Here is a 26,106-nt window from a genome sequence, read left to right on the forward strand (position 1 = left end):
CCATTTTTACACACACACACACACACACACACACACACACACACACACACACACACACACAATAGATTACTGTCCATTCACACTGAATAAAAGTTGTCACAATGCACAAACAGAACAAATCATTTATTAATGCAGTGAAGGAAGGTTAGACTCCTCTGGGTATAACAGCTTGATAACTGAGACAACTCTCTCTGGACTACGTAAATAATATCAGTAGTTCACTTATGACATTTTCCATCCTGGTTAATGCGACAAAACAAAATAAACTGCTGAACCTTTAAGCCAAAGTAATTTTTTTCCCAATAACAGTAACTAAGGAATGGCATGGAGAGCATTGCTCCTGTTTCTCTCTGACAACACGGGTGAACTATTTAATGGTGCTATTCTCACTCTCTCTAAGTGTTATTTGACATTAGTAAAGAAAATTGAAGTTTTATTACTAACACACACAAAAATAAATCCTAACCTCTTAAGGCTTTCTAACAACTGAATACAGTACCAATGCTGAAGGAAGAATAGGGGATCTCATGATACTGTACAGTGTCACTAGTCCAAACATCAGGGTGATTAAAAAGGCAAGACATGAACAGTAGAGCTGGATTCTCATTCTTTTTTGCTTCAAGTTTATTTTGAAGCCTAGAAGTCACCAATTTATCTACAAGCAATGCACCTGGGTTCTATTTTTACTGTTTACAGAAAATCAAATCTCTTATCACCTTTCCGCCTCTTCCTAAGCAGTCATATGTCTCAGATTCCAAGTAGACTAATTCTCATGCCTCCTCTGGAAATGTGAGATACTCTAACAGTTACCTATTAAGGGTAAATCAAGACAAGCAGTTTACTTGTAATCTTAAAGCCAAATACTACTCCCACCCTGCAAAGGTAAATGACTGGTATATATCCACCTACTCCTCAGTCACATGCCCAACACAATGTGTATTGTGCAGAATGAAAACTATTAAAAAGTAGCCGACAGTGTGCACCTAGGGTTGCCACTGGTCCAAGTTTCCCAGATTGTCCCTTGATTGAGATAGCTGTCCAGGGAAATCTGCAAGGGTGCTCAGTGCACACTGCCAGCTGTCCAGTTTTACGAGCTCAGGGTCATCCCAGATGTTCCAGTTTTTGTACCTCAGAGGTGGCAATCCTATGTGCAACTTGAATGAGCTGCTAATAGTCTGTTATTCATGCTTTCCAATTTAGGAACGAATGCTCTTCTTAATTGGAACAACGTTAGGTTATCAAACTCACAAAATTTTATCACTCAGAAAGCAGAATCCTTTAACAGCCCACAATACCAGAAGTCTTCTCTGTACCAGATGACACTGTTTGTTCAAGGATAAAAATTGCAGGCGTGGGATTAGGTTTATCTGTTCTCACTGCTTAATTTTGCAGCTGTATCTGCACTGCACTCAAAGCAATCCCACAACCCCTAATTGCTCTGGATCAGATTCATTAATAACTTATTGTTTTATTGTTGTGGTTTCATTATGTGGTAGGTTCCTTTACAAAGAAAAAAAGGGAGATGGGGAGATTGGAAGTTAGGTCCTTGGCTCCAAGCACACCGCTTGTGCTATATGAATAAAAATTAAAACAGTCCAGACTTGTAAAGACAAATTTCTACTGAAGAAGCTAAAGGAGGCAGCTCATATATACGGGATCTTTATTTAATAAAGTCATTACCAAAACTCTGGGTATTCATCTCTGTACTCAAGTTGTGCGCCCAACTAATCAATTCAGCAGTATGAACTATAAAGCCTAGTTCATTGTCATTTTGTATACTTTTACCCAGGGGCCTTTCTTACCTGTCAAAGCCTTGAAGATTCTCCATTTCCTCCCACATTGTATTCAAATATATACACCCTCATATTTGTGGATGATGAGGGCAAGACAGAATGCTCTTCAGGAACTGCCAATATCAGTCTTCAAAGAGTGGGAAGGGTGATTGTTATCCACCACAGAACTTTTTCTTTACTTCTTGCCCCAATTCTGCAATATCTAGTCATACTACCTCCAGAAATATCCCAGCTATGCCAGCTTGGGGAGCATGCAGGCCTAGGGTTACAGCAATAATCATTTACACTCAGTGGTTCAGTGAGGTTAAGTGACTTGGACAAGTCAGCGGCCTAGATGAGAACAGAACATGGGTCTCCATACTCCCTGCTCTGGCCACTACATATGGTGGGCTCCCAAGTGAAGAGAGTGCAATGTATAACCACAATGCCTGTTACGATTTACATTTTGTTTTGCCTTTTAATTTTTCATATTGACAAGACAAGAACACTCGCTATCGCTAAACTGCATGTTTTGAAAGTTTAAAGAATGTAATTGCATAAAGCGGGGTTCTCAAACTTCATTGCACTTTGACCCCCTTCTGACAACAAAAATTACTACATGGCCCCAGGAGGGGGAACTGAAGCGTGAGCCCACCCAAGCCCTGCTGCCCCAGGTGGAGGGGCAAAAGCTGCAGCCCCAGGACTTCATCCCCAGGCGTGGGGCCTGAGCCCCAATGCCCCCATCTGAAACCTAAATCCGAGCCCCAAGCAGTGGGGCTCAGGCTTGGGCTTTGGCCCTGGGCAGTGGGGCTTGGGCTTCAGCCCCAGGCCCCAGCCAAACTAACACCAGCCCTGGCAACTCCATTAAAATGGGATCCCGACCCACTTTAGGGTCCGGACCCACAATTTGAGAACCGCTGTACTAAAGTAACGGATGGCCACTGTTACGATATTGCCTAGCTATGCTTACCATCAAGATCTGATCAGACAAATGCATTATAGGAAGTTCAAATGGCTGTTTCACACAAAATGCATAGCAACTGAAGTAGTCTAAGACTGCAGACTCTGCTCGAGCGTTTTAATTTCTTCTTACAAAAAACATCAAAGTTGAGAAGCCAGAAGATGAACTAATAGCCTACATTTGCAAACGGAACAGAAAAACAGAAGCAGGTGGTTAAGTAGTTAAGCTGGTGCAGTATTTGGACAGTAGCCAAATGGCCTGAATCCAATCCTCACTGAGGTCACTAGTGTCTCCCTCAATGCACACAGCTGTATTATGGTTACTTTAAACTTTTAAAACATGTTTGCAACAAGACAGAACTCAAAGCAGATTAAACTGCGTATTTAAATTCACAAAGGTTAACTCCAGAATAGACTTCAAAAATTACAATTCCAGCAATTAAAAGTTCTCCACAGTCATTCATCAGTGAAAAAGCTATTTAGCTAATGTTATGGGCATTTGTTACACTGTTTCCACACGATTCATGCTAAAGCAAGTTCTCATCTCACATCACATTCTCTGCAGAGGCCCTTTGTGGTAGCATCTGAATACCAAGGGTTTACATACATACGTACAGGCACACACCCCTCTCTGTTCTCTAAATAAAACTGCTTGCCAGAGCTTTCTAATCTTCCAGAGCACTCTCTCTAAACAGCAGCCTAGTGAATGTATGACCTCAAAAATCCTACAAGCCGAGTATAATCAATCCTTGTTCAACTTGCCCATTCATTATATTTTACACCTTAAGCACCCCATCCCACCCCATTTTATTTTATAATTCCTACTTTTGGCATACAAGATGCATAAATCCCCTATATTTCACAGTTTTGAAATAAGGCCAGAAAGGCATCATGGTATTCTATGAGTAGTCAGGGAGTTATAATTTTTTGCGCACTGAACAGGAAGTTTTTCTTGTAATAAACAAAACATGTTTCAGTAGGATCATTTGCACCACTTCAAAGCTGACCTGCAAATGATTTTCCATTAGCACTAGGATTCTAAAGTACCCCACTACTCAGGTTAAGAGGCAGTCAGTATAGTAAAAGAATATTCACTTTCCCCACCACTTTTTTTTTTTTTTTTTTTTTTTAAACACATCAACCCTAACATTGTATCGTTGTCATGTATATGTTAGGTGAACTCTCTGGATCCTGCAATGTCAATTAAATATTGTCTATTCCTTATATAATGCAAATCATAGACACCCAATGAAAAAACAATTGAGTATACAACCTGGAAATATGACCATCTCCTTGCCTCTCTTCATGTTGCCACTCTTAGGGCACAATACAGTAGTCCTTACTCAGGCAAAATTTCCCAGGTGACTTCTGAGAAGTGAGAATTTTGCATTGTTAAGTATCGAAGAACCAGAAAAAGAATGCAAGTCCCTTACACCATAAGCTCCATAGGACAAGGATCATATCTTTCTCTGCTTTGATCAACATTAAGTACACTAGCAGTACTCAAACAAAAGTAACTCTTGGTTGGAGTTACCATACAGCAGACTGAAAACTGCTTGTACCTACAATTTAACTGTACCTTCAATATAAATGAACGCATGAACTGGTTAAACCTGACCTGACAGGCAAAATGTGCAAATCTGGAACCTCATCCACAGCTAAGCACAGGGCCACGAAAATCAGAAGTGAATCAGGTATTCCAAACAAAAACAAAACACAAAGTCAAGAACTGACTGTGTTTCGATGATGTCTAGCTAGTTCTCTAAAACACTCAAAAAAAGAAACCCCAGGTGATAGATTGTTTGGAAATTAACACTCGAGATCCAGTTCCACCAATGCCACATAATCCTTCCCATTTGTCACCCTGTCTGAATTACACCACCCAGGCAGGATGGGTATTAGAGGAAGGCAGACAAGAGATGCAACGCAGAGCCAGAAAGCAGCAGGCAGCATGAAAAGGTAGAGAACTGGTGGGGCAGAAGCAGCCCTCAGGAAAGACAGTCCATTGAGGACGAATCCATCTAGTGGGATTGAGGAGTCTGAAAGAGAATGTGGGTTGGGGAAGGAGCAGGTGCAAAGAGAAAGCCCCCAAGGGAGAGGGCCCTAGAAGAGCGGCCGATCTAGTTAGGTGCAGGAACCAGGAGGTGAGAGCAAGCTGGAAACTAAGGAAAGAAGAAGACATTGACCACTCACAGGGTGGGCCTCAGATCCAGTAAGGTCCAAATGGTTGGCCAGACTTGCAGGGCTTTGTCTCTTCATGCAGTGAATGAAGTGAGGACGAATACTGGTATGATGTATGGAGGAGAAATGAGAAACTGCACAAGCACTCGTCAAACTTCTGTGGATTCCCCTCCAATCCTGGAACACCCTTCCCCAACTCCCAGGACCACAGGGGGTACAGTCTATCAGAACACACTCTAGCCACAGCCCCCATTGTCCACCACTCTCACTCCACGCCTCCCAGTATCCTGCAACCACATCCTGTAACCTTCTCTCAGTCACCATATTCCTTGTTCCATGTACCCTCCCAGACTCCTCTCTCCTCCTTTGAGTCCCGCAATGAGCTCCTCCTAAGCACTCCCATTCAATGTCCAAATATAACTGCATGCCACTCCTGTGACCCTGTGTCACAGGGTCCCCACAGGCTTTCTCCCTCTTGAGCCTGTGCCCTGTGTTTAGGCTGGTATAATAAAGAATCTTCTATGCCTTCTTTTGCTGGATCACCCGAGTGTCTTTATTTACAGTGTTTGTGCACTTCCCAGATCCCCCAACAGCTAGTGCCCCACAGACCATCCCCAGGAACTCCCGGCTTTTGAGGCGTCCTTCTTTGGTAAGGAGACGGCAATACCACCCTCCTGTCTCCTTCCAGGCCAGCCTCCTCACTGAGGTTTGCCCAGGGCTTTTATAGCCCTCTCATGCCTCAGCCCAACTATCACTACTTAGCTCAGCATGTTCCTCTGAGCCAGCCCTCATTAGGGCTTGCAGCTGGGCTCCCTGCTGAGTACCTGCATCTCTACTCCTGGCCTTCTGGCCAGAGAGCAGGCTGCAGCCAGCATTTTGGCAGGGCCTTAAAGGGGTTTACTGCTGCCCTGCCATACCCCTTCATCGTCTAACCCTGCCTATATCCATCTTTAGACCCCAATTCCTGCCCCAATGATTCCCCCACCAATTCCACTGTCCATGGTCCTGACTCTTCACATTTCCCATGTCTCTTACCCCCGAATTCATGCCCCCCATACCTCTGGATCAGCTCTGTAGCTGCTGCAACAAGCCTGAAACCAGCACAAGGTCAATTTATATTATAGGTGTTGATATGTACATTAACTGATAATATTACTAGTTTACTTTTTACATTTGCGGCTTAAGTCCCCTACTAATCCTTCTAAAAATATTTATAGGCAATTTCCCTTAGCAAGGCAAGTCATTTTGTTCCTAGGCGAAGGCATTTTGTTTACATAATGAACAAAAACAAAAAACAAAACAAAAAAAAACCCACATCCATAAAATACTCCTGGGAGAATTCTGTGCCACTGCGCAATGCAGAATTTGTAGAAATTAATGTTGTGCACTCAGAATTTCCTTTCCCCTACAGAAACGGGCTGCAGTGCTGATAGCTGCCACTAGGGGCCACTGCATTCAGCAAAGCCCAGCTTGCACATAGAAGACATTGTTGTGGGGAGGGAGAGGGAGCTAGAGGATTCCTGGCAGCTGCAGTTCCCAGCACGCTTTGAGGGAAGGAGACGCGGCACGCAGAAAACTCTGTGCAAGCCTGGTACTGAGCATTAGGCTGTTTCTCCCTCTGAATCCCTAGGCTCTGAGAGAGAGGGGGACAGGTGTCTGCGTAAGGGGGCCCTGCACCTGGGCTCTGGGGGGGGGTACTCATTCCTGGGTCAGGGAGCCCCACAGATGGGCTATTGGTGGGAGCGGGGTGTGGGTATCTGAGTTGGGGGGGGCCCCGCGGTTGGGTTCTGTGGAGGAGAGGGTTTGGGTATATTGGCTGAGGGGGAGGGATTGTGGGTATCTGGCTCTCTGGGTGGGCTCTGGGGGAGAGTGGGAAAAGGGGTAGAGAAACAGGAACCGGGTTGTCATACGAGTTTCTTGAACTTTCTACGCCTGGGGGAATTTGTGTGTGTGTCTGTATTTTTACAGACGTACTTGCTGACAGGTATTTTTACATAAATTACCAAAATAATAGAAACTGGCATGATTATGTAATGTTACTTTGACAAATAAAATTTGCAGAATTTTAAAATGTTGAGTGCAGAATGTTTAATCTTTTGGCGCAGAATGCCCCCAGGAGTAATAAAACTCTTCAGTACATTTTCAGATCACCATAAATGTTAAAGTTCCTTTTCCAAATTTTACCAAGCTTTCAATAAAATGCTGTGTGTAAAGTTCTAGGAAGATCAGTCTATTTTTTTGGAGGAACTGGTATGTGGCCTAATTTTAAAAGAGAGAAAATGGGAAGCTTGCTTCAACCATACCAATGAAGAGCTAACTCTGCTCCATGGTAAATTCTGCTGTCCTGATTGCAGGTCAAGAGCCACAAAAGCATGCCAGTTAAGAGCATAAAGTGCATTTCAGGAGGGAACAGTTAGAAAAATAAGAGGTTACAATATGGGCTATATAGCCTCCTGTTTCCATCTCCCAATTTATAGTAAGAATACACATAGTTCAGCAGTGCCAATGACAAACAACATTTTATAGTAATGGTAGCAGCATTTCAAAGCCACATCTAAAGTCCTAGCATGACATCACTTTCACTTCCTATGGGCTGGCATGATGTGCCACAGACTGCATGAACCCTCTTTCACATAGGGTAAGTCAACTTCCACTCAGAATCATGATACTCTAAAAAATTTAAGATCCGCATCAATACTATCGCTGAAAAATAATTATTTTTATAATAAATTATGTGTTCATGGGTATCTTGAGATTAAGTTCTCTGCAGAGGATCACAAATTCTCCATGTGGTAAAGTACTACTTCTAACCTTTGGAACAAAAATAGGTGTAAAGACCCACATAGTCAAGCAGCTTTGTATTAGACACATATCTAAAAAGGCTCAAGAGATTCCTTTCTGAAAAAACAGTTGTAACGCCAGGCTCACTAAATTACCTCCCTCTCTTTCTTTTCAGAGAGAGTAGTTTAGCTATGAAAAGAAAATGCCCATTTTTGCATCATCCAAAGCGATGCAGACATACGGAGCTGATTTTTTTTTTAAGCACTCTAGAGGAAAGCAAAAACAACACTCGCTACTGTTAGCCACTTAAATGTGTAACATTCAAATGTTTCAGAGATCCAAGGTACAAACCTTCAAGTAAAAATAATAAATCAGAAAAATTAAAACAAGATTATATATTTTCAAACTCAGCTACACAAAGTATCATTACATAACAGAATCCAAGATTTTAGCCCTCTTCTATGATTTCTGCATTTTAGTCAATTTTATCATGGTTCCTCTCTTTTCCACATCTGGCTAATCACTTTTTGATGGGGCTCAACAGCAGGGAGGATCATCAAGTTGAAATTTCAGTATGATAATGGGTTGGAAGCAAGTTCAGCAGTTGAGACTGGTAGAGCAGACGGGTTGGGATAATACCTGCCAGGATTGTAGACCAGTTTCCATCATCATTATAATTCTCTCACACCTCACCAACCAAAAGAAAACGTTTGCCTTCTAAAGGAATTTTAAATGGAGGGCAAAGATGCTTTTGAATATATGTGAAACTCAGTTTACAAATTATTCTAATTAAAAGGAAAGAAAAGTCTTTTAGTAAGATAAAAATATATGCAATTATGAACCTCTAATCTTAGTTCTAAAATGATATTTTATACTGATACTCAAGATAGCTAGTATTTCAGTAGCTCAAACATTGTGCTGGGTCCAACGTAAGTTTTCTTGTTTTACATACGAGTTAAACAGTTTTATGCATTTTTAAAAGTATAATCCACAGAAGAGCACAATTCCCCTCATGTCAGATCTGAGAAAATGGAGCCAAGTACAACTGCGCATCCCAGAGAAATCCCAGGTTTTCCAGCAGTTGTACAGTGTAACTGATATTAACTCAATACAACAAACAAGCGTCACTTCTGGACAATATCTCCTGCTCTTCTGAATTGTGTTCTATTATAATTTACCAAGAATTTAGTGGTGGGGCAGTTCTTTTATAATTAAAGTGGTGACTGTTTTACTGTCCTTACAGAATCATTTTGTATAAAGTACAAAAAATCTTTGAATAATATTCTATTTAAAAGCCAGGAAGAGATAATTTACAAACATTTCAATAGGAGAGGTTTTGGATTTTTAAAAAGTCTTAAAATTTGTTGTACATGTAAGCACAACGTGTTCTACAGGTAAACCACAGAGCCTCTAAAATTAGCCATTGACAGAATTTTTTTTTTTAAAAAAAAAGGATGCTTTATCTGTACAATAAAAAGTGACAGTATTGCAATATCTTGGTTAACTATTTCAAAAGATATTTAAGTGGGTTTGTTTTTTCATTGGTTTTCTTCTTAAGCAAAATTTAAAAAAAGGTACAGAAATTTCCTTTCTAACCAGCCAGGATATAGGAGGCATTTCATTTGCCTTGTTTGTTTTTAACTTGGATTCATTTCCCCCTTCTAATATTAATTCCTATTTTGAAGTGGAGTAGAGCAAAGCACACTATGGAACTTTTAGCGTGACACAGCAGGATTCACATAGACACCTAGTGTGCGGCAGGTTGGTAAAGGATACATTTACACCCCAACTTGTCGTCAGCTAAGTGTTTGTGTAGTTGAGAATATGCTGCATGCAAAAGTGGTCACTTGGCAATTTAGCTCTGGTGAGACTTTAGGGGCAAAAAAGATTTTTTTTCGTTTCCATGCAGTTATGTAATTTTTTTCACTCTATTGAGAAGGTTGATAAAGGCGATGCTTTAATACAAATGATGGTGATGGTTTTCGTTATGTGGGCACTTTGTGATCCAAGGACCACTTGGTCCCAACTAGCAGATGGCATAAGCTGCGTCTAGAGTTTTACAGGGATCCTGTGGGTCAGATATATACATAATAATTCACTAAAGGGTGGCATCTGAGGTCTCTGCCAAGAGCCAGTAGCCTAATGGTCATCCTAATCATTATGAAATGTAAGTAAAGATAATATTTAAGGAATTGTGTGTCTATATTGAAAATCATGTTCTTAGGGCAGATAATCAGCAGCTGACAAGTCTCAGACAGGTTCCTTTCAGGCAGGGGGTAACAGGTACTTACCTCCCTGACTGGTCTTTGTGTATTGTGCGTCTCACTGTGTAGGCCTCTGAGCCAGATGCAGATTAAGAGACTATGAAATCTACAAGAAAGGAGTATGCAAGAAAAACCAACAAGCAGGAAGGCATCCTGTTTATGAATAAAGACAATGAATTGTTCAGATATATCTGAGGATGCAAACAGACATCCTGCATCTTTCACAAAAGAGGCAAGCTGACAGTATGACTTGTCTCATGAGTAGAAGTTCACAGGCCAAGCCTGTCTGTAAAAAACTGGAAAGACATTGGGTGATATTTGCTCTCTAAGGGCTTGTCTACACTACCCGCTGGATCAGTGGGCAGCAGTCGATCCAGCAGGGGTCGATTTATCGCATCTAGTATAGACGCAATGAATCGACCACTGAGCGCTCTCCCATCAACTCCGGTACTCCACCAGAACAAGAAGTGCAAGTGGAGTCGACGGGAGAGCATCAGCTGTTGACTTATTGCAGTGAAGAAACCACGGTAAGTAGATCTAGGTACGTTGACTTCAGCTATGCTATTCAGATAGCTGAAGTTGCTCATCTTAGATCAACCCCGCGCACTAGTGTAAACAAGCCCTCAGACATGAAAGTATATAGTTAAGTAAGTCCAGATTCTAGCATGCATGTTATGGTATTATTTTATATGTAACCCTTTGTTTCCAATACTTCTATTTGCTATCACCTGAACCTCTATGCTTGGTTAAATAGATATATAATTGATTTCACTATAAACATATCTAAGTGTCCGGTGGAGTCAGGGAGCTGACCCACACCAGGCTCACACATGGCTTCCCCACACTAAGGGCAGATGGTACTCCGAGGAAGTATCACACTCTTGCACAACAGGAGATGGACAGATACCACACAATAACTTAGCAACAGCCTTCACCCAGTAATAATGATTTTAGGCTGCTACTGGCCTAGGTTGGATTTGAACCCAAGATCAAGGGGTGAATACCTCTCTATCATACTACCCCGAACCACACAGTCGCTCCCTGTGCAGTTCCTTACAGAGACCAAGACAGTAATGTTAAACAACAAGTCTTCATCTGCATACCACATGCAATCAAGAAAATGTAAATCTGTAGTGTTATAGCTTTAGTGGGGAGGCAATTAATCAAAATCTGATATCTGACTTGTATACTGCAAATGATCACTTTTTTTTTTTTATCAGATACACTTTCTACAAAGTGTGTTACATAAAGAGCAGCGAGTCAGTTTGAGGGGTTTTAACATCCCCGACATGTGGCCCTCAGATACTAAATCACAGGCGGGGGGATGAAAAGCCACTAAATCCAAGAGCAAGTGAGGGCATGGCTTCTCCATGCAGGAGGCAATGACAAGATGTGGGAAGATAATCAGCTACTCTAAAGTATCTACTCTCTCCCAAATCTACATGGTTTTAGTAGGAAAGTTAGCACTGATCCAACTGGCATTATCTTACCTGCTTTTCCCTCATTCTATAATGTTAATTCCCCCAAGGAAGAACACACACACACACACACACACACACTGAATAGGTTAATGCCTGTTTGAATTTTTGTCAACATCTCAAAAAGATGTTGCATAAGTAGTCTAAAAAAGAAGTTGTGTCAATAAAACAGAAACAGTTCCCTACAAAATAGCTAGATGTGTCTTACTAGCCCTGTGATTGCAGTGTAATTTGTTGTCTATGTGGCAAGAGAAACAAAAGGGTACTATACACTTCGCCATCATGAGTCATGGAATTTATTTTTAATCAACAAAAACAAACAAACAAGGAAATCTTGATTCCCCACAGAAAGAGAAAGACTATAGATGAACCTTAGCATTTGTTTTGGGGGGAGGAATTTGTTATTTGTTTTCAGAGAAAGACAAGTTACAAGCGCTAATCACATTGATATTTCATAATAAATACCATACGTCTCCACTCTTCCACAAGGGTTTCGGGCCAGCTTCCACTGTAAATCATGGAACAACCACGAGAATTAAGGATTGTCTAGACTAACACTGTGGTCTAGCAACAGGCGAATATACTGAGGAAAAATAGGGGTTATCCTAAGCTCAGTTCCTAGATCTTGGGCCAAGAGGGTCTGAAAATGCCGTGGAAGGAATGTATTTAGACAAGGGGATTGAGAGAATTAAAGAAGGAAGTGTCTCATTACAATCTACAAATTCCTTACCAGACAAAGTCTCTTGACAGGCTCCAGGAGGATTGCCACAAGCCATCCATGACAGAGAAAGGGCATGGGGTAATTACAAGGGTAGTAGAGGAAGAGTTGAAAGTAGACAGAGAGATCCCTTCCAGAACTATGGAGGTATTACTGGGCAATAATAATGCCTAGCAAGCTTCACCTTGTGAGAAGATGCAATTCTGACTATTCAAGGTTTCTTATAGCTACTGCATACTCAGCAAAAATCAAATTTAATTAGAAAGCAATGGGAAAAAACTATGAACTCCACCTTCCATGTTCAAAAGACTAGGACAGCTCATTTAAAAGTGCTTCAACTCAGGATATGCTGGTGAAATGTGGACAGATGATAGGTGCTGGGAGTATTAAACCCATGCTGCCTTCACTTTGACTTGGCTCTGCCCAATTTATTTGCATTATTTCTATGAACCCTTGCTATTGCTGACAGGCTGTCAGACCTTTAATGTGGAGATTTATGTCGATATCTCTCCACATAACTTATTCTGCATTAAGAGAATACAAAACATTTCCACATCATTAAAATTAAACAGATTCACAAGTTTTAATTTTCAGGTTACTTGTCAGCTTACTATTTTATCAGTCACAGTCTCATTACAGTGAAACCTGTTTTAGTGACCAACAAAAAACAGTTGCTAAATTAGCATTCAAAATAAGAGCTAGGACAAAGTTGTGCTCAGGACATCTGGAGACACTTGGAGGCAGTTTCTTAAGATAGAAGACTGTCTACTAACCCTCATCTCTAGTGTAAGTTTCATCCCATTTATAGGAGTGAGGAGCTTACTGCTGTACCTACTCAAAAAGTGATTTTCTCAGATGTACTTAGCTGAACAGCTTAAGACTGAGACAGTACCTGAATCGCGTAGCCACCAAGAAATAACTCCAAGTGCTGTGTGACAAAGTTCCTCCTCCGCCTTGGTGGGTCCTGCGCTTATTGGCAGATTTGCTCGCCTCAAAGATTCACAGCAGCCCTCAATTTGGCCACTTTCGTGGCTCAAATCTGTCGTTCACTCAGTTAGCCTCATCACTGGCCAGCATGGGGAAAAGGAAGAAGAACAATCCCCGCAGTCTCTGCTGATCCACCTAGTGGATCGGGGAACAGGCCAGAGACCTTCCCCTCTGGTGGAACCCACAGCCCAAGTTAACTCCTCCGGTATCAAGCAGGGAGTTGGGGGGATGGAGGAAACCCGGGCCCGCCCTCTACTCCGGGTTCCAGCCCAGGGCCTTGAGGATTGCAGCTGTCTACAGTAGCTCCTGTAACAGCTGTGTGACAGCTACAACTCCCTGGGCTACTTCCCCATGGCCTCCTCCCAACGCCTTCTTTATTCTCACCACAGGACCTTCCTCCTGATGTCTGATAATGCTTGTACATCTCAGTCTTCCAGTAATATGCCTTCTCACTCTCAGCTTTTTGCACCTCTTGCTCCCAGCTCCTCCCACACACCACAAAATGCAGTGAGCTCCTTTTTAAACCCAGGTGCCCTGATTAGCCTGCCTTAATTGATTCTTGCAGCTTCTTGATTGGTTGCAGGTGTTCTAATCAGCCTGTCTGCCTTAATTGTTTTCTGAAAGTTCCTGATTGTTCTGGGACCTTCCCTGTTACCTTATCCAGGGAAAAGGGACCTACTTAACCTGGGGCTAATATATCTGCCTTCTATTACTCTCCTGTAGCCATCTGGCCCGACCCTGTCACAGCTGCAAAAAGATGCATTGGTAGGCAGCACTCAATCCAATGAGTCATTGCTAAGACAACAATGTAGTCATGGGTATTTTGAGTAAAAGTCACCAAGAGATCACAGGCAATAACCAAGAAGTCATGGCCAGTGACCTGTCTGTGACTTTTACTCAAAATACCCCTAACAAAATCTTACCTGCTGTGTGTGTGTCCCAGGGCCCTGCTGTCACTGCTACTCTTGGAGGGGGCGGGGGGAAGAGGCAACCCATGGTCCTGCCATGGCTACTCCAGGTGGGGGTGGCCCGTGGCCCCGCCACCACTGCTCCTCCTCTCTTGAGTGGGGGCAGCCTGGGGCGCCGCAGCTGCTCCCAGAGCACTGTTCCAGAGCAGCACCGGGACCAGTTGCCTGGGGCCACTGGAGCAGTGGCTTATGTGGCTGCGGAAGTCACAGAGGTCCCGGAAAGTCACAGAATCTGTGACTTCCGTGACCTCCGTGAAAGAGTCACAGCCCTAGTCATTGCTGCCAGAGGATACATATGGCACTGTTTTTTCTTTTAGAGAAGTTACAAAATTAAGACCCTGTCCATTTTTGGTCATTAAAGATACTCTAGAACATTGTTTTGTTTCCAACCCACAAGTAGGCATGTTACCCTTGGTGTAACAACTTCTCTTACTGGGTATTTACATTCTGACTATTTACTTTTCTCTGCTTATTCAATAATATAATAATGATAAGCTATTCTGAATTTCCTGAACCACTGTACCATATGGTGCTGAAGTGAACTGTGCGAAAGCTTCCATGTTCCACCCAAGAGTTGTTGTATATCAGTAATGAGTGATGGAAATCCCCTATCTGTACTTTGTAAAGTGTTTTTGGACTACATACACTGATTGTGCATTAAAGGGTATTAAATAATTTAATTCTTGATATTTTGTATAGGGAGTTAGGAGAACCAAAGACATACAGAGCTCAACTGGAATGTTAATGTGTAACTAAAAGCCTATTTAATACATTTAACCAGCAAGTGAGAATTTTTGGTGCAAGTGTTAGTTGACCAGCAATGGGTTCAATGAATTTGCTTTGCTCCTTTACCACTGCTAGTCTCAAACCATGTGACCTTTCCTTATCAACCTCACTCTACCCATCCACTACATTTTTATTGATGAATCCAGATCGTTAGGCATCCCTGATATTGGTGCAGATTGCTGTTCCTGGTCTCTACAAGCTGCTGAGCTACTAGTAGATCCCAATCATTATGCAGAACTATGAGATTACTCAAAAGAGGACAAGAGGATGAATACATATTCATTCAAACTGAAATTCTTCTTAGAAAAAAACCATAGGCTTGCATAATGAATGATGCCAGTGTTCTGAAGTTTAGCTCTATTTTTATTAAGCAAGAGCAGGAAAAAAAAACTGGCATTTGTTTAGGAAGGAGTAAATGAAGATATAGGCCCAAATTTAACCTGTCTCAGTGACCCTTTGAAATTTCTGATAGAAGTGAACTAAACATTGCAATTATAAGTTGTTTAGTCCAGGCTTGAAAATTCCACTCAGCTACTCACTAGTAGCAAGTAGGAACCTTTTCCCTGCTGAGTTGAGGGGCCTGTGCCATCAGTTTCTGCAGAATGTAAGCTTTCTCCCCCCCATCCCCCCCAAAAAAGTTTCTAGCCTTCAGACTTTAAAAGAAGTTTCTGAACATGACCAAATGTAAACAGTCTTCTTGAATCTGCAGACAGACCAAACTAGGGGCTGTCTATTGCTCATGGCTAAGCCCAAGCAGCAGCAGCAGCAGCAAAATGGACAGCAGTCACACCACCTTTTCCGCTGAGAGGCATGAACAGCAGCAGAGGCCAACACTCCTCACTGAGATTAAGGGTCCTAAAAAACAATGGTTGGCAGGAGCAATGGAGAAGCAGAGCTTCTTCCTTGCTACATCTCAGAGGAAGCTTGAGTCTTTGGTGTTTCAGAGAGAACTTTCTCCTTTTCCACAGCCAGAAGAGGGGATTGCAGATTTAACAAATAATTTGTAACTAGAAGGTGAAGTAAAAAATAAAGCTTTCAAGCAGAGTCCATGGAGAGCATCTTGGAAAAAAAAAAAATCCCAGCAAATGGTTCTCAATATTATCCTGCCTCTGGACTTAACTGGTGGGTGCCCTTCCTTCATATCAGCCTCAGATTAGTAGATTTAATCGTAATGCTATTAAATGTCGAGTAAGTTTGTCAAGATCTGATTTAGATTCTGTAAAAAAACTAGAAGCATACCCAGCAAAATCTAAACAATAGTAAGAGAATTTTTAATAGATCACAAAGCTGCTATGCCTTCAAAGATCAATTTATTTGTACTTGGAAATTGGCACTTATGCTTTACTGAAGATTTACAAGGGACATACAACAGAAAATAACTCAATTTTTTCATTTTTCTACATCTTGAACAATGTTGCTTCTCCAGTGGATTGAAATAAATTTTCAAATGATTATTTTCTTAACAAGTGCATATGCAGTCTTAACTATCTTAACTACACACCAGATTAATTTAACACAACTGAATACTTTGTCTACCTTTTTCTTTTAATGTAATTTTGAAAAATATTTAAGTTTCTTTTTATTTTTTGAAGAAGTTCACGCCACAAGATTATGAATTCAATTCCTGAATAATTAAGTGTGCTACATTTCCAGTTACTTTAGTAATTAGAAATGACTAGTCTCTTGAGAATCTAACAATTATGCTAAAAATATTTTACTACGTATTCAGCTGAGAAAAACTACAGTTAAGTCTGTGTGGTCAGCTACTATGCCTTCCCTTATTTAGGTGGGGAGGGAAAGGGTAGGGCAGTCCATTTGTTCAACACAGCTGAATATGTAGAACTATATCTGGCCCCGTAAAAGAGGAATTTTGTTTGCTTTAAAAGTCTTCTGTTGTTCCAGGGGGAAGAAAGGATATCACAGAGTGATGACATTTTGGCTCTTGTTACAATGATTAATTATTCTCATTTTTTTCTTATTGGGAAAATAAGTGCAGATAGTGAATGGACTCTAATCTGCCTTGCACAGTACAATGTAAGAAGGAAACCACCAATTCTTCTGTAAATTATATTTTTAAATGATTCTTATTCTATTTTTGTCTAGGAAATTTTACAAATTTGACAAGAAAAAAATTGTATAAAATAACTGAAGAATGGTTCAAAAGTTTCTAACATCACTAATAGTGAATAATGTGTTTTCCCTAATTTATTAACCTTATTAATAGAGGTTCAGTGAATTAAATGCAGTACATAACATGCCCATGAATTTCAAGTTTCTGCTACACTACCAAACTCAGTAGTTACTGTTTAGTTTTCTGTCACAAACTAGAAATACAAAAATAAAACCACTGTCATTTACACAAATAAAATAAATGGAGCAATTTGAACTTCCAGTTAGCAAAGAGGACTGCAAATCAAACTCTTTAACCTCTCTGTGCTAGCAGAAGTGCCCATTGCTCAGAATGGGTGTTAACAATGGATGCAGTTGGCCATGGCTGGCTGCAAATGTAGGCGAGGACAAGGCATCAGCAGCACCATTTCAGAAATCATGGGTAAACCTGGTTGAGCTGCATGCATCATTGCTAGAAAGCAGGTACATTTTTATTTGCAGGAAGGGTCCTTGAAAGAAAAATGATCATTGTTAATTAGCATTATTCCTTATAACAGTCATCCTTATTACCTGTAAAAATGTATAGTTACAACTTACATCCATCCATCCATCTGTGGACAATTTAGTTTAATGGGATGAATTGGAGAACAGGTTATTGCTCATGAAATCAGAGATAACATTAGGAACTCTACAGATTGACAGTATAAAAGAGAAGTTACTTCATCCAAAAATACGAAGTTATTACAATGAGGAATTCATATCATTGCCTTTACCGAGGACTCAACTCACTTTTTTAAAAAATATTCCTCTTTTTATTAAACTGTTCTGTTATCTATAAAAACAAACAATATTAACAATATTTTAACACAATATAATATAACTATTCAACAAATGTCATAGTCTAGATCATGTTATAAGAGAAACCAGTTGATTTTCATTACTGTTTGTATAATACAAAGCAGTTTCTGTTGTGTTCTGAAGAGAGTCTGGATTGAGGCAGTTGTCTTTCATATAGCTCATGTAAGGACACTGATTAGTTTATACTCAGTACTACAGCCTCTTGTGTGATAAACACTTGTTTTCCCTAGAGAAAGTGTCTTGTATATTCTCTGTTCATTACCCCTACCTAAGTGGAATAAAGTACAGACTACTTTTTTTTGTTTGTTTGTTTTTTGCAAAGCTAACCTATTTTTGAGTAAAAGATGTTAGATACAGTTTAACCCTACCAACAGCGATACCAGCCCTACCCTGGTGATTTGTGTCACTATGGATAGAATTTTCACATAGTTCCGATTACTTACATTTTTGGACAGTCCTGTAGGAGCTGTTTCTGGGTTTACTCCTTCAGCGGGTGGGGCTCAGCTCCAATTGTTAGTTTATATGAGCTTGTGTGAGTTCAATACAAATTATTAAAGAAGAATGCTTTTCTTTCCTATTTTCTGCTCCCTAGAACACAGACCAATCACACATTTAAAGAGAAAGCTGCTCGTACCGAATACTTTCTTCTTTCTCACTATTGTTTTCAGTGTTTAATGGAACACTACTATCAGTGGCTCAGTTAGATAAAAAAACATCAAACACAGACAAGCTGTGACAGCATCATCAAAATAAAGCACCTGAAAAGGCACTCAAGTCCATTTCTCACATACCCTTTCCTCCTCTGCTGGGGAAAAAGATGGGGACAGACAAGCTTATCACTTAAGCATTAACTTTCATGAGATCAACCACTTAAATCCCCAAACACTGAAAAGACACAGATACTTGATCCAGTCAATTTTTTTTAAAGGGAGTTAGAAATAAGTTTAAGTACTATACCTTCCTCCATGCCCTCCTGTCCGTTTTTGTGATTTTACAGTCACATTTTCCTACCTACTGTTTGTTCCCGTTATTGTTGCTGTATGAAAAAACAATGTAACTCAGTGTATACATCAGAGCACAAAAGTAAACAGATATTTTCCCCTCTACTCATTCACAGGTAACAATCTTAGCTGTTACATGAAACAAAGCAGGTAACAATTTTCCGACAGAAGTGTGATCTTTAAAGCGGACAGTATTCCTCAACAACTGAAGCAGAATGGGGAACATCCAGTCAGCTTCAGCTGCTATTTTTCCTGACCCAGTCATGGTGGTTTGTAGTAGAGTTAGGGCTCCTTCAAGAGCATAGTTTTGCCTCTATTTCCATAGCAGCAATGATCACTTTCACTGCATAAATTATATTTTACGTGGCCTCATTTTCTCATCAAGAAAAACCTTTTTACAAATTACAGGATCTAAGGGTACCTTTCCTTGTCCCTGATGCTAGTCACTTAGCAGACTAATATTTGTAGCTCCCAAATCCTTGGACAGACTCTTCTGCAACACCTGGAAGAAGGATCAGCACGATCTTCAAGTGAAGAGTTTCAAGTGGCCAAGACCCTAGAAACATCAGATCCCTGCCTTCTCCTTCATTTGGAGAACTATAATTATTATGGAGAAACCCTATTTTCATGGAGCTCTAACTAGTTTAGCCCCTTCAATCTTTTTCACTTAGAGATCTGAAACAGTACCAGCTTGACATCCAAAGTTCTGACACAGGTGTCAGGTCAGTGTGGCACTCCTTGGAGCTTTCATTCTCCATACGCCATCCACATGTCTTTCAGTTGATAATTGTGCATAGTTTCTGCCAACATTTATGTTTCCTAATATGTTTCTCTAAGAAAGAGACTATAGGCAAAGATGCTTCCAAGCTGCTTATGTGACCAAGGGGATAAAACATGATAAAACTAGGGACTGAGTTGTATGGTTTTTATGTGGTTAATACTGCTTCTGTCACCAATGTGAGAAACCAGAAGACACGAGTTGTCTAGAAGGAGAATAATTTCCCCAAAATGTGAAGATTTTTGATACCTGGGAATGCGGGAGGCAGAAATCACATGAAGGCAGCCCCAGCAAAGTGAGGAAGAGCATATAGATAGAATGCTTTATTTTAAAAGCCAAAACAAATAAACCTTTCACTGATGCAGTCACATGCAAAGATAACTCTTGTTAACAGTCACAAGAGAACACAATAAGAACTCCCAGACCAACAGAAAAGGAAACAAGTCCTTCCCAGTTCAATCCTTCGCCACAGAAGAAGCCTGAATAAACAGATAGGCCTTGTAATGAACCCAAATGATCAAAATGTTCTGGCTGTCAGACCCAGGGGGAGAAAGGGAAGAAAATTCCAGAGTTGAATTTCTACTGAAAATACCTTGTCATCCACTGCTCAAATCTAAGGATTGTCGGCTCAAGCGTTCCAGCTGATCTTAACTGGAAGACTGTCTCTTTCCTGAGTTTTCCCTAAGATACACAAGCACCCAAATCATGAAGAGCTTTATAGACCAAAACAAACATTGAATTATAGTAAGAAATAAGTTGGAAGTCAGTGCAGTAGCTGCAACATGGGAGATGTATGTTCTTTGCATGAAATACCAGATAGACAAAGACATGGATATCATGGTGAGAGCCACATCTAATTAAGAGAGCTCACACCCTATTAGTCAGAAAAGGTGGGAGGAAATAATTGTAGCCACACCTGCTATTTGAATATCCAGAATTCAACAAGACCTCGTAATAGAAAAGTAATTTCAAGAAGGGAGTTATCACTTCTGCCACTGCCTTGGGTTATGTAACCCAGCATTACCTCACTCATATTGGATTAAACTTTAACCCGTTAGTTCCCATCCATGCCTGGGCACTGGAAAGTTCAGCACTGGCACCGACCAGGTTCCATGAAACAGACAGAGGTTAACGTCATCAGTGTACTTTTGGCACTGCAACCAAAACATTCCCATGATCTCCCTTTGTAGCTTTACACATACCGTGAACAGAAAAGATGACAGAAGAGAACTCTGCAACACCCCGCATCAGATGCTTCAAGCCTGATGACTAAGGCTGCAATTCTTTCATGGAGGTCACAGAAGTCACAGATTCCATGACTTTCCAGGACCTCTGTGACTTCCGCAGCTACAACGGCTGGTGTGGCTGACCCCAAGGCCACCCCAGCAGCTGCTCTGACGGTCCCAGGAAGCTGGTCTCGGGTGCTGCCGCAGAGCAGTGGTCAGGGAGCAGCAGCAACGCCCCAAGCCACCCCCACCCGGAGGAGCAGCAGCATCAGTGGCAGCAGGGCCCCGGTAGCCCCCGCGCGCCTCCCCCGCCGCCACCCCCGGAGCAGTAGCCGCAGGTCCCGGGACATCCTTCACCCCCAGGAGCGGCAGCGTCCACTGAAACACACCCTCTCCCCCCTCACCAGCAGGTAAGATTTAGTTAGGGGTATTTTTAGTAAAAGTCAGACAGATCACTGGCCATGACTTTTTGGTTATTGCCCATGATCTGTCCGTGACTTTTACTAAAAATACCTGAGACTAAATCGTAGCCTTACTGATGAGCTATCACCCAATACTATTCTCTGGGTTGTTTTGTCACAGACACTTCAGGGTCAACAGCAGGGCGGGATTAAGGCATAGGCAACCTAGACACCTCTGGCAGGTCTGGCTCAACTACTGCTACAGGAGCCAGCCCCATAGCAGTGCTACTTGTCCCACTGTGCACTCAGGTTTGGCCAACCAGCCTGGTGTAATGACAGAGTGGCAGGGCCAAAACTGAGTGAATGGCATTGTGACCCCCATGCACCAGGTTGCAATGCCACTCCCTCAGTTTTGGCCCCACTACCCTAACCCTTGTCATGACAGAGGATGGGCAGAGCCAAACCCAAATGGACAGAGGGCAGGCCGTGCTTTTCCTCTTCATCACTGCTGTGCGGCCAGCACCTGCACTAGTACCTCAGCCAGAGCTTTGGACGAGGAACTGCAATGAGTGCCTGCACGACAGGAGCTGGTCAGGAGACGGGAGCCAGGATTTGCCTAGGGCCCAGTGATCTGTTAATCTGGGTCTCATCAACAGTATTGAAGGCTGCTAAGCAATTCCAGAATTAGCACAGGTACCTAAGGTGAGATTTTCCAAAGATGACTTTGATATTTAGCAACACAACTTCTATAATTTCAATGGGAATTGTGTGGCTAAATCTCCTAGCCAGCTCTGAAAATCTCAACCCTGATCTTTGTCCTTCACCAATATCATGGATTGAAAATGTTCTGAGCTGAAAAGTTTATTTAAGCTTGGATCAGTAAAAAATGGTTTTAAATACAGAAAGTTATGGGTTAAACTTAAGTCTGACAGAGCATGGGTGCTGTATGAATAATCCACTGGGCAACGGCACTTTAGAAAATCCTGATGGGGCCCAACAAATGAAGTGACATTAAGTAAGATGAAAATATTTTAAAAACGTAAATTATTGAGTTATGGACATATCTGAAATTTGAGATACTACGTGGATATAAGAATGAGGAATTCTGGTCATTGGTTTTATTTGTACACTAACTTTGTTGTGTTAATTCTTTCGTGCTACACTGAATGATAGTTCAGTTCTCAGTTTTGCCTTGGCCATACTCTGTGATTTTCAACAAGTCACTTAACCCCCTCAGCTCCTCCCTTTATAAGATGGAGACATTCACCCTTTGCACACTTTGTGAAGCACTGTGATTTATAGCTCAACAGCACAATATAAACGTCAAGTCCCTTTGGACTTATTTTTTCTGTATGAGTTTAAAAAGTGCACCATGCTATATCGAATGACTGCACTGTCTGGGTGAACATGCTACTTGTAAGTGATACACTGTGTTCAGCTATTCTTAATTTTTCTCCAACTCTCCCTTCCTCTCTCACTCATGCCCCATAACTCCCGAGGCTAACATTAGCATTCAGTGACTAAATCAATATAAAATTATCAAGTTCTAGAAAACGAAAGTATATTCTCAGATACAGGATTTATCAAACTAAAATGTTGACAGATCTGGCATTGTGCAGTATGTGGAATTATTTTTGGGGGGGGAGGAGTAAATCTATTATTTATATTTGAACTACTCATTTAGCAATCAGCTGAACTTCCTTTCTCCTCTTTAAGCAGCATGTACAGAATAAGCAGTGCATTTTCTTTATTACAATTACAGGTCTCAGATTTGCACCAAGCAGTAAGAATTGGCTTTGAAAGATGTGCCTATTCACTGATCTATTGTGTGCAAAATAGCCATAGCTATATAGCAGGGATCAGCAACCTTTGGCATGTGGCCCATCAGGGAAATCCGCTGGTGGACCAGGTCGGTTTGTTTACTGTTAGGATATAGATATTTAGGCCTGTCTGTAAAGGCCTATACTCTAATTTAGGTGTATTCTTATCACTTAGCTAGTTATAAAAGAGGTATAAAAGAAAGAATCAAAATCACTATCTGCCGGTGTAAGGGCCTTCTCTTACTGTGACAGTCTGAGGCCCTGTTCTAAGGCTAAGATCTTTGGCTAAGCAGCAGAGGCAGCCATAAGCTGGGAAGCGACCGGTCACATCCTCACATTCCAAACTAGTCACATTGAAATAAGGTGCTACTGGGAACACAATCCTGTCCTTATAATGCCTATCACCTCCAGAGAAAGGGAACAGATTTCAGAGTAGCAGCCGTGTTAGTCTGTATTCGCAAAAAGAAAAGGAGTACGTGTGGCACCTTAGAGACTAACAAATTTATTAGAGCATAAGCTTTCGTGAGCTACAGCTCACTTCATCGGATGCATTTGGTGGAAAAAGCAGAGGAGAGATTTATATACAAACACACACAGAGAACATGAAACAATGGGTTTATCATACACACTGTAAGGAGAGTGATCACTTAAGATGAGCCATCACCAGCAGCAGGGGGGGGAAGGAGGAAAACCTTTCATGGTGACAAGCAGGTAGGCTAATTCCAGCAGTTAACAAGAATATCAGAGGAACAGATGGTGGTAGGACAGACCAGTCCTTGCTTACAGACAGCCCCCCAATCTGAAGCAAATACTCACCAGCAACCACACACCACACAACAGAACCACTAACCCAGGAACCTATCCTTGCAACAAAGCCCGTTGCCAACTCTGTCCACATATCTATTCAGGGGATACCATCATAGGGCCTAATCACATCAGCCACACCATCAGAGGCTCGTTCACCTGCGCATCTACCAATGTGATATATGCCATCATGTGCCAGCAATGCCCCTCTGCCATGTACATTGGCCAAACTGGACAGTCTCTACGTAAAAGAATGAATGGACACAAATCAGACGTCAAGAATTATAACATTCAAAAACCAGTTGGAGAACACTTCAATCTCTCTGGTCACTCGATCACAGACCTAAGAGTGGCTATACTTCAACAAAAAAGCTTCAAAAACAGACTCCAACGAGAGACTGCTGAATTGGAATTAATTTGCAAACTGGATACAATTAACTTAGGCTTGAATAGAGACTGGGAATGGATGAGTCATTACACAAAGTAAAACTATTTCCCCATGGTATTTCTCCCTCCCACCCCACCCCCCACTGTTCCTCTGATATTCTTGTTAACTGCTGGAATTAGCCTACCTGCTTGTCACCATGAAAGGTTTTCCTCCTTCCCCCCCCTGCTGCTGGTGATGGCTCATCTTAAGTGATCACTCTCCTTACAGTGTGTATGATAAACCCATTGTTTCATGTTCTCTGTGTGTGTGTGTATATAAATCTCTCCTCTGCTTTTTCCACCAAATGCATCCGATGAAGTGAGCTGTAGCTCACGAAAGCTTATGCTCTAATAAATTTGTTAGTCTCTAAGGTGCCACACGTACTCCTTTTCTTTTTAGAGAAAGGGAAGTGCCTAGAAAATGTAAAAGGAAACTTAGTTTGACAGCATCCTGTCTGGCAAGAACTCACTTATCAATAGCTGGGATGTGAAATCCTCATTTCTGTGTTGTTCTATCATTGTAGTCCACATTTCCCTATTGTTTGTCTATATAATCTCTGTCTGGTTCTGTGATTGTTTCTGTCTGCTGTATAATTAATTTTGCTGGGCGTAAACTAATTAAGGTGGTAGGATATAATTGGTTAAATAATCATATTACAATATGTTAGGATTGGTTAGTTACATTTCAGGAAAATGATTGGTTAAGGTATAGCTAAGCAAAACTCAAGTTTTACTATATCGTCTGCAGTCAATCAGGAAGTGGGGGGAGGGAAATGGGAACAGGGAATGGGGGAATTGGAATCATGTTTTGATAAGGGTGGAAGTGGGAACAGGGACACAGGTAAGGCTCTGTAGCGTCAGAGCTGAGAAGGGGGACACTAAGGAAGGAAACTGGAATCACGCTTGCTGGAAGTTCACCCCAATAAACATTGAATTGTTTGCACCTTTGGACTTCGGGTATTGTTGCTCTTTGTTCATGCGAGAAGGACCAGTGAAGTAAGCGGGTGCAGGAGTAAGCCCCCTGCAGCATCCGCAGGTTTGGCCAATCACAGCTTCCACTGGCTGTGGTTCGCTGTACCAGGTCAATGGGGGCTGCGGGAAGCAGCGTGGGCTGAGGGATGTGATGGCTGCCACTTCCCGCAGCCTCCATTGGCCTGGAACAGCAAACCGCAACCAGTAGGAGCTGTGATTGGCCAAACCTGCGGACACTGCAGGTAAACAAACCATCTGGATCCACCAGCGGATTTCCCTGACAGGCCGCGTGCCAAAGGTTGCCAATCCCTGCTGTATGGTCTTGATCAAACTACTTCTGATACTTCTACAGCAGATTATACAGTGTGGTTCATGAAAGTCCAGTGGGATCCAACTCCATTTGTGATTTGTGTAAGATGTTTACCAGGTGTGTCTAGCACTTTCAGATATACTCACAAAAATTCTGAAGTTGCACCTCTCCTACCCTCTCTTCAGACTAGGCTTTAAGTGTTATTTGTAACTGGACAATGTTCTTTTATTGAGTATTGTTATCCGTTTGACACAGCAGCATGAGAAAACAGAAAAGAGTTTCCCCTCCCTAAACAAGAAAGAAAAACGTCTTGAATGAAAAATATACTGCATATATCTTCATCAACAGCATCCTGGAGGACAACATATTGCAGATTCCACATGAAGGCAGAATATGAGAAAGATAAAACTGCCCCATACCAAACTGGGAGTAAACCTTAAGACAATGTCCAACTCACAGCAGAAGATTAAGATTTTCTGCAAGTTTATATCTAGTAAACCTTGGTG

At 41.6% G+C, this 26,106-nt stretch overlaps 1 protein-coding gene and 1 long non-coding RNA gene across 5 annotated transcripts in view; one reads left to right on the forward strand and one right to left on the reverse strand.

Annotated features, from left to right (window-relative positions):
• Positions 1 to 26,106, reverse strand: part of DOCK4 (dedicator of cytokinesis 4) — a 397,340-nt gene that overhangs the window by 367,843 nt on the left and 3,391 nt on the right. The window lies entirely within an intron of this gene.
• On the forward strand, positions 10,334 to 21,463 carry LOC122456297. The gene is made up of 3 exons (XR_006275136.1): positions 10,334 to 10,485; positions 12,255 to 12,261; positions 21,450 to 21,463. It is a non-coding gene; the product is annotated as an uncharacterized LOC122456297 (long non-coding RNA).

This window comes from Dermochelys coriacea, chromosome 1 (genome assembly GCF_009764565.3).
Source record: "Dermochelys coriacea isolate rDerCor1 chromosome 1, rDerCor1.pri.v4, whole genome shotgun sequence".
Lineage (NCBI taxonomy): Eukaryota > Metazoa > Chordata > Testudines > Dermochelyidae > Dermochelys > Dermochelys coriacea.